This window comes from Quercus suber, unplaced genomic scaffold, assembly GCF_002906115.3.
Source record: "Quercus suber isolate HL8 unplaced genomic scaffold, Cork oak 2.0 scaffold_687, whole genome shotgun sequence".
In the NCBI taxonomy this organism is placed as follows: Eukaryota; Viridiplantae; Streptophyta; class Magnoliopsida; order Fagales; family Fagaceae; genus Quercus; species Quercus suber.
In genome coordinates this window covers 187,734-201,883 of record NW_027070128.1, presented here as the reverse complement: position 1 = coordinate 201,883, position 14,150 = coordinate 187,734, and positions in this window count along the sequence as shown.

Genomic DNA, 14,150 nt, shown 5'->3' with positions numbered 1-14,150 from the left:
GTGAAATAGAAATTTAGACGCAGACTTGACAGAACACGTGCCCTTATTATGGGGCCATAGCAAGGTGTCGGTAAGGCGAGCAAAATGGGCCACTGGGATACCTTGAAAAAGGTCTTGGAGGTGGGGTGAAAGAGGGAGGTTAAGAGAGTCGAAAGACCAAGACTAGCTTGACCATAGCAAGTTAACCCTTCGATCTTCATCTTGGGGGAGGAGAGGACCCTCAATATAACTACGCAAGGAGCCATTTGGAAGCCAATGGTCCTTCCAAATTCTAATAGTTTGTCTGTCTCCTACAACCCATCTCATACCTTCAAGAAGTAATTTGGCCCCAAGCAAGAGAGCGGTCCAAATATGGGAGCCTCGTAAGGATCGAGAACTGGTCAACAAGGTAGTGTGTGGAAAATATTTAGCTTTAAGCACTCGGGCCCATAGCGAAGTGGGATTGGAATAAAGGCGCCAGGCCTGATTCATGAGGATAGCATGGTTTCTATGTCGGGTGGAGGATATGCCTAACCCTCCAGCCTCTTTGGGAAGAGTGACCGTCGCCCAATTTACCGTGTGGCATCCCCTATGATGATTGGTATCTCCCCAGAGGAAGTTACAACTCAATTTGTCTATGTGGTGGCTAATTTTTTGAGGGAGAAGCGTGGTTTGCATGGCATATATCAAGATTGAGGTGACAGATGCTTTGATGAGGGTGGCTCGGCTAGCCATCGAAAGATATTTGGCTTGCCATCCTTCAATAAGCTTACGAATATTATCCACCAGGTATTAATAGGAGCTAGCAGTGCGGCGGGTGGTGAAAATGGGCATTCCAAGGTAGGTTCCAATGCGGTTTGTGGCGGGAATCCTTGATATGTTAATTTAAATGAGGGTATGTTAATAAACTATTCTATAAAAGTTTTTATACATTTTTTTATGAAAATTTGAAAAAGTTGTCAAAATATTAATTTTTTTTTTATAATTTTTTTTAAATGGTTCACTAACAAATGACCTAAAGACATTAGTTAAATTTTTTCTTTAAATAATAATGTTGCCGGTAAAACTCAAAAACTCCACTATTGGTTCTTTGTTAATCAACATTGTCTTGCCCAAACACACAAGGGAGGGAAAGGAAAGGAAAGGGAGAAGACAAATGGGAAGAGAAATGATAAAAAAGATTCATTTTTGGAGTATTTGGTTTATGTGATATGCCCATACAAGTTTCGACTAGAATTGAGAAATCGGACTGGTGCCAAGCTTACCACACTACTGGAGGCAATTGTCGACAATGTATGGGCTAGTAGTCAGAGGTTTTTAAGGAAATTGAAGATCAATAAGCGTAGGTATTTATTTCTTGTTTTAAAATTCCGAGAAGAACCGCACCAAACCAAGACATAGATCGAACTCAAAATTTTCTGCTTTGATACCATGTTAAATTTTCAATCGTCCCAAAAGTTTTTTGTCTCATCCTATTTAAAAATCTTGGGTGTTAAGCTTTACCTATTAAAAAGGAGTTTGAACCCATATATGAGGGGGAGTGTTAGAATTATGTAATTAAATTATTGAATTTAACATTTTCAATAGTTTAAAATTTTTGGGAGAATTGGTAATTTAACAACAGCAAGCCAAAAATAAAGCTTTTGAGGCTACTAATGTAGAAGCTATTTGAAATGACGCTAAGCCATCTCCTCGCTCGATCATGACTTTTCTGTGGTCTATCATGGACACACAGGCCACTCGTGGTTTGCTTCTATACCAACATGGCTGATGATATTGATGACTTGCAGGTCACTGTAAGCTGGTTGAAGAAGAGATTCTAGTCATTCTACCACCTAGGGGATAGTGCATTTACTTATTCTGTTGTTGCTGGAGAGGATAAAGACGATGATGATGATGAGTGATCCATTTGACCATAGTGGCAAAAATGGAGAGTGAGGAGGAGCTTTATGCTCATTAGTTTTTGGGGGGAGATTTTTTTTTTCCTATTCTTGTTGTTAGGGCGAGTTTCTTTTTGTTATGCCTTTTCTTTGTATTTTGTCTTGTTTTCACACATGCATGTAATGTGCTCTTTGAGCGTTCTTGGTAAGACATGTAACTTATGTAAGGTGCTCTTTGAGCGTTCTCGGGTTGAAATGTAGTTGGTTAGGATTGTATTATGTGTTGAGGCTGACTAGGTAATTGGGTTATCTTTTGTATTGGATTTTGTCATGAATTTCCAAAGGGAAAGATTGTTAAGTCCATAGGTTAGCAAACCGTGACCATGCAAGTATTAGGAATCTTTGTGTGTCTTGAGTTTATTTAAAGTCTATTTCAAGTTGAAAATAAGTCTCAACCGATTGAGCTCTGCTTATCTCGACCCATCAAGATTCGTGCAGAATCATTTTTCTAATATGTTTCCACCAGCCATCATGAACTGTGGTTTCATGGCTTTCAAACCAAGGTATAAAAGCAATCCTAGGGTATGTTATTCAAGAATTTTGGAGAGCTGTGTATTGTACACAAGTATAGGAGTTGTTCCAAGATCTCTTGAAGCATTAACTAATGTTCCAATTAAGTTCAAGTTTTTGAAGATCCAATGATCAAGACAAAGTTTTTGTAGTTCAATTACATCATAGTTGCTATTGTGAATCTTAAAGTGGGTATTCGAAGTCCTGATCGAAGTGTTCATATGCAACAAAGGTCACTAGTAGAAGCATTCGTATATTTAAAGTTGTGTGTGGTCACGTCTATAAGTACTACAAAAGATAGTAAATTAGAGTAGGGTTATTCTATTTATATGAACTTCAATTCTACGTAGTAGATTTGTTTTGCATTTGGGGTCTATAAGTTAAGCTCTTGCAGTGGGTTTAACTATGGAACAGTTTTCTATTGGTTTTCTCTGCATTACCATATCGTGTGTCTTTGTGCCATTTACTTATGTGGTATGGAGAATGTGTTTATCAATTAAGATCTATGCATTATTGAATTAATAATCAACTTGGCCAAAAAATTGGTTATTTAGCATAAGTAGGACCTAAATCCTTAACACTTTTCAAGTTTTCAAGACTTTATATGCATAAATTAAGAAGGCTATGCGTATATTTTTCAATTTAAAATTTCATACAATTAATAGTCGATTTTGGTATGATTTTAATAAAAAGAACTCCACCTAGCTTTGAAGTGATCAGTGTAGCATACAGCCATATAGTAAATGAATAAGAGAAGAGTTTATAAGCGACGGGTAAAGAAAAGGTGTCTATGTTGAAAAATGATTAGCCCTTAAAAAAAATCCAATTAATCTAAGTTCTAATTTTTTTTTTTTTTTTTTAAAGATTCAAAGTTCTAATATTAAAGGAAATTAATTTATTATTCCATAACAAGTATATATTTTTTTGCTCTTTTAATTAGTGGTCTTAAGGGGCTTTTAAATGTCATTCAATAGGAAGTATTAAAATTAATAATTATGTGCTTACGATTTAAAATTTAACCATTTTAAAAGTCACTAAATAACATAATATTAATTATAAAAGTGTTAATTGTACATGGAAGACTTAAAAATAACAAAATTTTGTAAGTATTTTGTAGAAGTTACTTAAAATTTCTTGCACTTCTTCAAAATTTTTGTAAAAGGAACTACATATGTAGAAATTTTTTTTGTCTATTTTAGAGTAAGAATTTACTTTATTATATTTTTATATACTCACTTTTCAAAACATCACACTTCAAATTATCTATTTTATACTATATTTTATTAAAATATTAATTTTTCTTGATTTTATTAATTGTTTCTTTTTCTTCTCATACAATAACCATTATCCACTTTCTTATTTTATCCTCGAAATACGTAAAAAAATAAACTAAATTCAAAATAAATAGTTTCAATGTAAATTTATATTATTATATAAAATAACCTTGCATAATCGGATGTAGGTGAATTTTGAGTTTAGTTAACTAAAATGTGCTACTTTTTCTATCATACAAGCACTTATACAAGTACTCTTAGTACCCAAGATGAAGAAATCCCATGTGTGATGTGGCCCCAAGATCCTCAGTTCAAGACGTTAAGGTCGAAATCAACAACTCAGGTTTGAGATAGAGTGTTAGGACAGAGAATTTGTGGGTATATTCCTATTTCTATTCTGAGAGCCGGATAATAAGCCATTTGCACAAGAACAATTTGAACTGTTACTCGGCTGACCCTGCATCAGGCTTGACTTGAGCATTTCCAACAGGTTAGCTAAAAGCAAAATCAAGTAAAATCCTCCATATTTTTGGTGAGTAAACTCTTACCATACAGGTTCAATAGTCTCTTCAAAATATGGGGAAAATTACTCATGAATAATTACTCTCTTTGTTTGAAGATGCACTTTTTATTAGAAAAAAAAATGTTATCTTAAAAAAAAAAAATGAAAAAGTAAAGAAAGAATGAAAAAAAATGTAATTTAAGGAATGAGTAAAAAATCTTTAAGGAAGAATGAATAAATAGTATTTAAATAAAATAAAGAAAATAATAAAGTATCTATTGAAAAGTGTATTTTAAAAAATAGGTAAGCAAACTGAAAAAAGTAACTTTTACTCTTCCATTTGGGTGGAAAAATGCCTACACTGCTAGAGATGCTAACAAACTATCTGGTTCATTGAATTCATGTTTGTATTTAATTTTTTTTTAATTTATTTTTCCAGCATATTTTTGTTAGTATTGTTATCTTCTCCTACATATTTCCCGCATATTCGTGTTGATTCAATTGTAACCCATGCCATTACAATAATTGTAGGTATGAGTATGACATTATAGAAACTGATTGATGTTGTTACAACTTATCAGGCGCGCACCTAACTCCAAAAGTAAGAGAAAAGTAAACTAGAAGAAAATTTTGAGATATGATGACAATGAGAGCAAAATATATAGCTATGAATATGAGGAAAATTTTTGATGATAATGAGAAAAAGGTTAATTTTGGGGGGTGGGGGAGATGATGATGAGGAGAGAGAGATAAAAATATGAAATTTAAAGACTAAGAATGAGAGAGAGAGAGAGAGAGAGAGAGAGAGAGAGAGAGAGAGAGAGAGAAGAAAAAAAAAAAATATTTAAAGACTAAGAATGAGAGAGAGAGAGAGAGAGAGAGAGAGAGAGAGAGAGAGAGAGAGAGAAGAAAAAAAAAAAAGACTGTATATGAACTTTCACAATGGAATACAGTCAATACACAAGGAATAGCGCCCTTTTGTATTCTTAGAAAGAAAAAAAAAATGGCACCAGGAGGTTAGGGATTTATTAGGTTTTGGTAGAAGTGTGTTTTGTTTGGTTGGAATCACTTGTGAAACTAAATCTAGTCTTTGTAAGATTTGAAAGGAAAAAGCATAAAAACTAACACTGGACTGGGCTGCGTGAATTTTTTTTTTTTTTTTTGAACCACAAAAAAATGTTGTTAAAATTTTTTTAACAACCAATATAAAAGAACAAAACCAATAAAGAAAAGAGAGAGAGACAAATACAATTTTTTTTCCTAGGAAACAAACACACACATAAGGAAGAGAGAAAAAAATTATAACACAAACACAAAGACACACTCTAACTCTATTCAAAAGTCATGATAACTTTTAAAGGAAATGCCAATACTTCGTCATTTAAAATTGTATCATTCTCATATCAAATTATATTCAATAAATAAAATTTTGATTGTGAAATATATTATCTCTATTTTAACGAGAATCACTTTTCTTCGCATAGAAGAGACCTTGCCAGAAGGAGCACAAGTTTTTTATGATACATGCCCTTCATTTTTATTAAACTATTTGTTTGAGACTCTTACAAATTCTTGTGTAAGGTTACGTTTGTTTTGACGTAATTCTTTTGAAACTATTTTTTCTCAATTTTAGGTGTTTTATGTAGATGAAAATGTTGGTCAAATTGAAAATTTGGTCAAGCTAACCATTAGATTTTGCCTCATGCAACGTAAAATGGTTTATGCCTCATAAGACACATTGACTTTATCCCCTCCCCAAACCCAATTCACTTTGAGTCAACCACCCACCACCACAACCCACCATGATTGGAGACGACCCTCTATGACCTATCCATGACCAACGAGGACCCTCTACAATGCGCAACAAACTCTCTCTCTCTCTCTCTCTCTCTCTCTCTCTCTCTCTCTCTCTCTCTCTCTCTCTCTCTCTCTCTCTCTCTCTCTCTCTCTCTCTCTCTCTCGGAAGAAGCTAGCACAAATTGAGCACCCCTGCTCCAGCGACAAATCTATGGCCAAATTAAAACTCTTGACTACCATCTCAACCGCCATGACTCTCTAATTGAGCTCCCTTGTTGGTATGATGAATGTTGTGTTCAATTTTTAATTTTCTATACATGCCAAACACTTTAGCATATTTTTAAGAGAATTTTTAGGAACGCAATTAAACACTAAAAAACAAATTATTTTCTCGAAACATTTTCAGAGGACAGCCTAAGTTATTAAATTTGCACATTTAAACTTTGTTGTGTACTTTTTCTGTCTATCGAGTTCTTCCAAGACCAAATCATTTGTTACAGCCTGTTGAAGTGATCGACTATAAGTGGTAGACAACTACTTTCACATTTAGATCCATCATTTCTTTTCTATCAATCACATCAAAATTATGATAAACATTGTGGCACAAAAATGATATCAGTAGACTTTCTCATATCTTTAAAAATTAATCTTATCCATCTTTATGCCAATAATAATAATAATAATAATAATCCTACGTGGCTATGCGCACCACCTCAGGTAAGTCATTTCCCCTCACTAGACAATGAGTTACAAGATTTAGAACCGCAATCCGTAATGAGGAATATACCTGTCATATGCTAAAGTGGAAAAAGGGTCTCTCTTTTTTGATGGGGAAAAAGGGTCTCGCTCTCTCTCTGGGTGGTTAAAAATTACATGATGATGCTTTATGGAAAACGAAGTACAGTTTCCATTGAATGACAAATTTCCACGTACAAACATTTTGATATAGGCATTGATTGGTAAAGAGTACATGATTTGATATTCATCAAAAAAAAAAATAGAGTACATGATTTGATGATTTAATTCTTACTATTAATTAATTATTAAAATAAAAAACAATTGATTCAATTGATTAAAAATTGTAAGTGCACAGGAATGGAATGGGAATAAAATTAAGTGCATTACAATTAGTACTAGTTTTATACCTAATCAAGAACCAAAAATTAAATAATAATAATAATAATAATAATTGGGTGCATTACAATTCAGGGAATCAGGGGCTATTGGTAATTGCATAACTCATTCAGTAAGCCCCAAGATGGCAGGCCCTCAAATATAGATGTGATCATTAGAGACAACAGATGTGAGACCATTGCAGCTATGTGTTTGTCTCTTCCTGGCCAATACACGAGTTTAGAGATAGAAGCTATTGCCGTTGAGAAAGGAGTACTATTAGCCAAAGAGATGGGGCTGCAACAGATATTGCTAGAGACTGACGCACTCACAGTGACTCAAAGCTTGGTAGCAGGTGACAAGGAGGGATGCCTTGGCCATTTAATTCAAGGGACCGGTGAAAACTTAAGGTCATTTTCAACTTGGCAGATTAACCACTTGAAAAGGGACTGCAACAAGGTTGCTTGCGAGCTTGCACAATTCGCAAAACGCAGCGGCACTAAGCAGGTCTGGAAAGGAGTTTCTCCACCTATGGTGCAACACCTTCTTCAGTTGGATAAGACTTAATGTTTTCCATGTATCAGCTTGTTGCTGCTTCTGTGTTTCTGCTGTGTGCAGCTGTGTTGTGGACTTTGTTGTCTTTCTTTCTCAGTTTTGAATAAAATCAGGTCCAAATAAAAAAAATAAAAAAAAAAGTACAAAACTAAAAATATTGAAGTGGGTTTAAGGAGGTAAGTAGGTAAGTAGGTAGCACGGTTTACATCTAATTAATTAACAAAAAAAAGGTAAGTTTCAAGTTAAATATATTGAAAATTTACTATTGCGTATCTTTATAACTTTTCTTTAGATCAACATTTTGCCAAACCTACCATTAAATTATTTGACCTCTTTATATGTGTATCATACTCGTCATTTAACAAAATGATATGAGATTAAAAACTATCTTTTCTTAAAAAAATTTAAATTTATGTCTTTTTAATCTTAAAAACCATTAAACAGAACAGTTTCGATCGGATAAAATATATTAAGAGGACATCTTATTGTTGTACAACATTTCATAAAGTTATATATATTAGATGTAATTTATATATTACAAGTTACACCAAAAAAAAAAAACAAAAATTGATTTCATGTCTTATATGAATAATCCCACGAATCACAGAATCAATCATGCAGTTCAATTTAATACGTATCAATCAAAACAGCAAATAAAATCGCAACACTTAACTTACGTATACCCCTTAACAATAATGGTGTCATCTCTTTGTGAGACCAAAACTATCTTTGTTATCTTCTAGCCATGTGTCTGTATTAAGAGTGTGTTAATACCCTATATTAAGTGGCCCTACCCAAGTTTAGGATGGTACCAATCACAAGTCGCTTCTGAACCATCATCCTCAAAAGGCAAAGTTAGTTTCTTTAAGCGTGGGGGAACACTAAATCTCACTTCACAACCATATAAAACTAAATTTTTTTTTATCGATTTTTTTTTTCTTACTTATCTTTGCAACTTTTATAATTTAGTCTTTTTCTTCATTCTTTTGGAAGGCAACTTGCACTGATTGAGATGGGTATATGTTTGTTTTATACTATCTAGAACGTAAAATATTGGTCTAAATAGTGAAGCTTGTGGGGTTTTGAGGCTGATAGAGGTGGGGATCCAAATGGTCATGTGTTTAAAGGAGAGGAGGACGCCTTAACACAAGGGTTGAATAATGATGTGAAATCACCATAGATCTCTCTCTCTCTCTCTCTCTCTCAACCAGAGTGTCGTGTATTAACGCACTCATTACTGGTAATGGAAGCTAGCTGCAACTTGTTAATTTTTTTTTTTTTTTTTTAAAACCTTCAACTTGTTAATTAATATGACTTTTTATTTTTCTGTTATTTATTAGGAAAATTTTTCACACACACTTGTTGATGTACACTCCATACACCTAATAATGTCATCTATATTTAATAAATATTAATTTTCACATTTAAAACATAAAATTATTAACGTGCATGGAACTTAAGATGTATAATAAGGAGCATACATGTGAGAATAATGCCCTAATTATTAAGTTATTTGTCTATGTATACTTTTTTTTTTCCTTAGAACTATATACTTTGTTAATTTTCAACAAATAAACAATTTAACTCATCAATATAAGCTAATTCAGTAGCAAGCTTATAAATATTAAAAATATCTCCACCATTTCAAATTTACAAAGAATATGAGAAAAGAAAGAACGCTTTATTTTCAATCGCTTTTTCCTTACCTTATCTTTGTACTCTTCTAATAAGATCAAATGGAATCTAAAAATTAGGATTACCAGGGGGAGAAAAAATAAATAAAGAAAGAAAGAGGCCCACAGAAGGTTTCATGACGCAAAGGCGTAATTAGTTGCAATGCATATATTACAGAAACACAGACAATACAACACATTTATTGCATTGCATGCATATAGCACATGGTACGTACAACACTATTTATCGTTATCAAGATTTCTCCCTTTAGAACAGTCTCCACCCCAAAATTCAATTTCAAAGATGCTAGACAGCCCAAAATGTAGAAGTTTTGTGGTGGCAAGGTCATTGCGGTGAACTATTAAAGCCACGGCCTTATTGAAGCAAATAGTTAACGAATCGATGAGTGATTGCAACGTAGCAAACTGTGCTAAAAAGTTATTTGATCCGGATACTGTTTGGTATTTGAAAACTTTGTAGGAAATACAACACAGTGATAATTATTTTTTGTTCCATATTTTAGTATTAACTATGTTAGAAATACAGAATAATTTGTATTGTATTTCTCAGTGAAAGAATATACATGAGTACCTTTATATATGAGGTATATGAATGCAGTACAAGTAAGAGTGTAGTATAAGAATGTGTGCTATACAAATAATTTAATTGGGCCTAAAGCCCACAACAGTATACACATTAACAGCTCCCCTCAAACTCAAGATGGATGTGAGACCAATTTGAGGTTGTCAATCAAAGTACAAAGGTGTCCCTTAAAATGTGACTAGCTTGGTGAAGGTATTTGCAAGTTGATCTTTAGAGGAGACCAAGATCGGCTTGTGAGCACCATGGACAAGATGATAACAGATAAAATGACAATCGATCTCGATGTGGTTACTCCGTTCATGGAAGACATCATTGTAAGCAATATGAATGACACTTTGATTGTCACAATAAAGAGAAGTAGCAGAGGATGTAGACACACCTAAGTTTTTGAGAAGCCATCATAGTTAAAGGAGCTCAGATGTAGTATCAGAAAGGGCACGATATTCTGCTTTAGTACTGGAGCGGGTTACATGAATTTGTTTCTTACTTCGCCAAGAAATCAAAAAAGAACCAAGAAGAAAGTAATAACCAGTGGTGGACCTACGATCAGTAGGATCTCCTGCCCAATCAACATAAAAAAATGCACGGAGAATAAGAGGGGACTGAGCATAATAGAAAAGACCATGGAAGATAATGCCCTTTAGGTATCGAATAATGCGTAAAACAGTAGCATAGTAAGTCGATCGTGCAGCAAACAATACTAGCTCACCTGATGAACAGTATAGGAAATGTATGGACGAATGACAGTGAGATAAACTAGGCTGCCAACCAAGCGTCTGTAAAGAGAGAGATTAGACAATGGTTTCTCTCCTGAGGGAGTCAGATGCCCATTAAGCTCAACTGAAGTGTCAATAGTCTTGCTATTAATGAGTCCAGCTCGAGACAAGAGCTCAGAAGCATATGAGTGCAGTACAAATAAGAGTGTAGTACAAAAATGTGAGCTTTAGGCCCAATTAGATTACTTATATAGCACATATTCTTGTACTACACTCTTACTTGTACTGCACTCATATGCCTTCTATATAAAGATACTCATGTATATTCTTTCACTGAGAAATACAATATAAATTATTCAGAATTTCTAACATGGTATCAGAGCCACTGCTCTAACTTTTTCTTAGCAGTCTTGTCTTTATTGGTGTCACTATATTCTTAACATCGCTTCCGCCGTCATAATCGTTGCCACAGCCTTTCGCCGTAGAACCTCCGACGCCTTTTAGCCGTCATCCTTAGGTTCCGGACCTGCAGCCGCCGTCGTTGAGGAGTCTCGCACCACATAGACCACTACACTTTTCGTCTTCATCATTCATCTTGCTCCGATAAGTATTTTTCAGGTACCACAGTGATCGTCTCGCCCCAATCTACTCAATCGTGAAAACCTCATCGTCATCGGAGCTTGCACGCGCCTTAACAAACCATATAAATTAGTTTCAGCGGTATCCACTGTAACGATAAGAAAAAGGATTGCGTCTTCATCAGAAAACTGAGAAAAGTAACCATTCCCTTCATATAATTAAATATGTACCATTTGTATTCATTCAAGAAAAAAAAAATATATATATATATATATTAATGTAGCATTCAAGGGTTTAAGCTTAGTTGTAACTTGTAAATTACCTTTTTCTTTTTCTTCGAGTTCTATGTGAGTACGTGACCTTTCTAAAAGTGGACTGAATGGACGTCTTCTTTATTCGGATTATTGGTTTCAACTAAATGAGAATAGCTTTTGTTGGTACATTTGGAAGCACCAATTCTGGGAGCATCATTTCCAAGTTATATGGGAGAGTGTACACTTCATTATTAAAATGATACGCATAATTAAAGGAAGCTTTATGCATGATATGTTGGGTATTGTATATAATCATGCTGGCAAGTGATGACTCAAGCAGGAGACATGAAAGCATAAAAAAATGGGGAGAGTTAGTAATTTGAATTCTCCCAAAAAAAAAAAAAAAAAAAGCAGAAAGGTAATATTACTCATGTGGGTTGTACACTTTGTAGTTTGTACTCGGGGGATAGTCCTTGTTCTTTTCTTTTCCATTTTGTATTCTCGCAAATCAACAGCTAGAACTGAGGTCAGAATCTGATGGAATCAAGCTAATTAAATATATGATTACCAATATATAAACTAAGCGAGAAAGTAAGAAATAGATTATATAGACATAAAAGCAGCTTAATAAGTTCCCATGAATTAGAGACATACTTAATATATAAAAGATAAACTAAATTAATTAAACAAATAATTTGTTCCTGTATGTTGGATATCAAAGAGTGGTTAAGCAGATGTATAGCAGAATATTTAGTTTAGCCTGATGCTTCATAGTTTATACAGACATAACAGACATAGTCATAATTCACAGCAGCATTTTGTTGGACTAGAGGACATAACAAAATGCTGGCTTTCATATTGAGACAGTCTGATCCTGCAACCTAGCTATACCACGATATAGATTTCTTAGTACAGCCATGGATATCATGGACCACACAGGACCTCTAGTTCACCAAAAACCATGATCATATCTACTCGAAATGTCAATATCCAACAGTTGCTGGACCGTAGTTCATGTATAATGATGCTTAAGCTCATTTTAGTTGATCTAATAGAGTCTGGTTTCCAACTTCCAACTGCTTGATGTGTTAAAAAATCAAATATTTTAAATACTTCATTTAAAATTTTAAATACCATGATACTCTTTACACTATTAGATCAACTGAATAAAATCCTAATCATAAAATTGAGTCTTTCAATTTCAAGTAAAATTCCTGCTTGATTATTGAAGTACGAACTTCTTTATTTTGATATTTTCCAGTGTTTGTTGCTTCTCTTTTCACGGACAGGCATAGTCTGTCCCACTCCCTCGTCCTACTGACACAGCGAACACGAGATCAGTGGCGGTGAAAACTTGCAGAAACATTATAAAAAAAAAATTGTGATAGAAGCAAATCAAGGTACTACATTCTGAGGTGCACATGCATTAATGGAGTTAAGCTCTTGACTTTGTGAAGATATTTAAAGTTCAAAACATAAGGCACCAAGTTTGGATTTTATGAGGTGGGGCATCCAATGTGGTGTGTAAAGTTGATGAAAAATAATGAATTATGGCATGAAATAACCGTGACGGTAGGTTAAGGGTTGGAATAGGAAAGAAAGCAACAACAGTGGCAATCAAATCCATGTTTCTCAAGTACCAGGCAATGAACAATTTCTCTCCATGGAGATAACCAAACTTCCAGTTGGGAAACAACTCATTGAAGCACTAGCAACAGGTCCCCACTGCTGCTTATGTCCTCTATGGATGGAGCAATACTCCAATGCTCCGCAATCATATCAAATTTATTTTTTTATTTATTTATCATATCAAAATGTTTCTCACCAGCAAAGCATGTGCCTGTCCATACTAGCTATCTTTCTTTCGAGGCAAAAATATTTGAAGTGGGTACAATCTTTGTACACAGTAGATTCAATTTCCTTGTTGGTGAGAGGTTTCAACTATTGAAGGCTTTAGTGTGGCCAGCTTTGATTTTAGACCATTATATATATTACAAAATTTTCTAAATATAGTTGTGCATAACACTCCTATGGCGATATAGCCTACAATATTTGACTGGAATATTCTTGTGTGAATGGAAAATCATGGTATTTCTTCTTCCATTCTTGTTTGTGACTGTTGCTAATCACATTTTGCCAGATTAAGAAGCCACACAAAGTATAAAAAAAAAAATCGTTGTGTCCTTAAATCTTGTTTGGAGCAAGATATTGTTGCTTGGGTCTTTTATTGTTGCTTGGGTCTTTTATTGTTGCAACTTGAAAGCAATAATTCATGAGTCCAATCAATTTGTACCATATGGGGGGAGGCATGCAGGTCTCTTTATCTTATTCCATCTGAGTTTTATTATTATAGTTAGAAGTGTACTATATAGTTCCTGCGCATCTATAAATGTGTGGTAACTGAGAATTGTAGGATCAGAAAGGTAGTTGGTCATGTCTGTAAGTACATTGCCTAATTTACATTGTCTAGCTAGTCATCAGCCATCTTTCAATATATAGTTGATGGAAAATAATCATACTTTCTCCTTTGAAGAGGATGAATTTAAGTACAAAACTAGGACAAAATATAAATCTGACTGTGTTCAATACAAAGTAACAACATTTAGGAAATAAAATCAAATTTAGGAATATATATACATATATATATGAAAAAT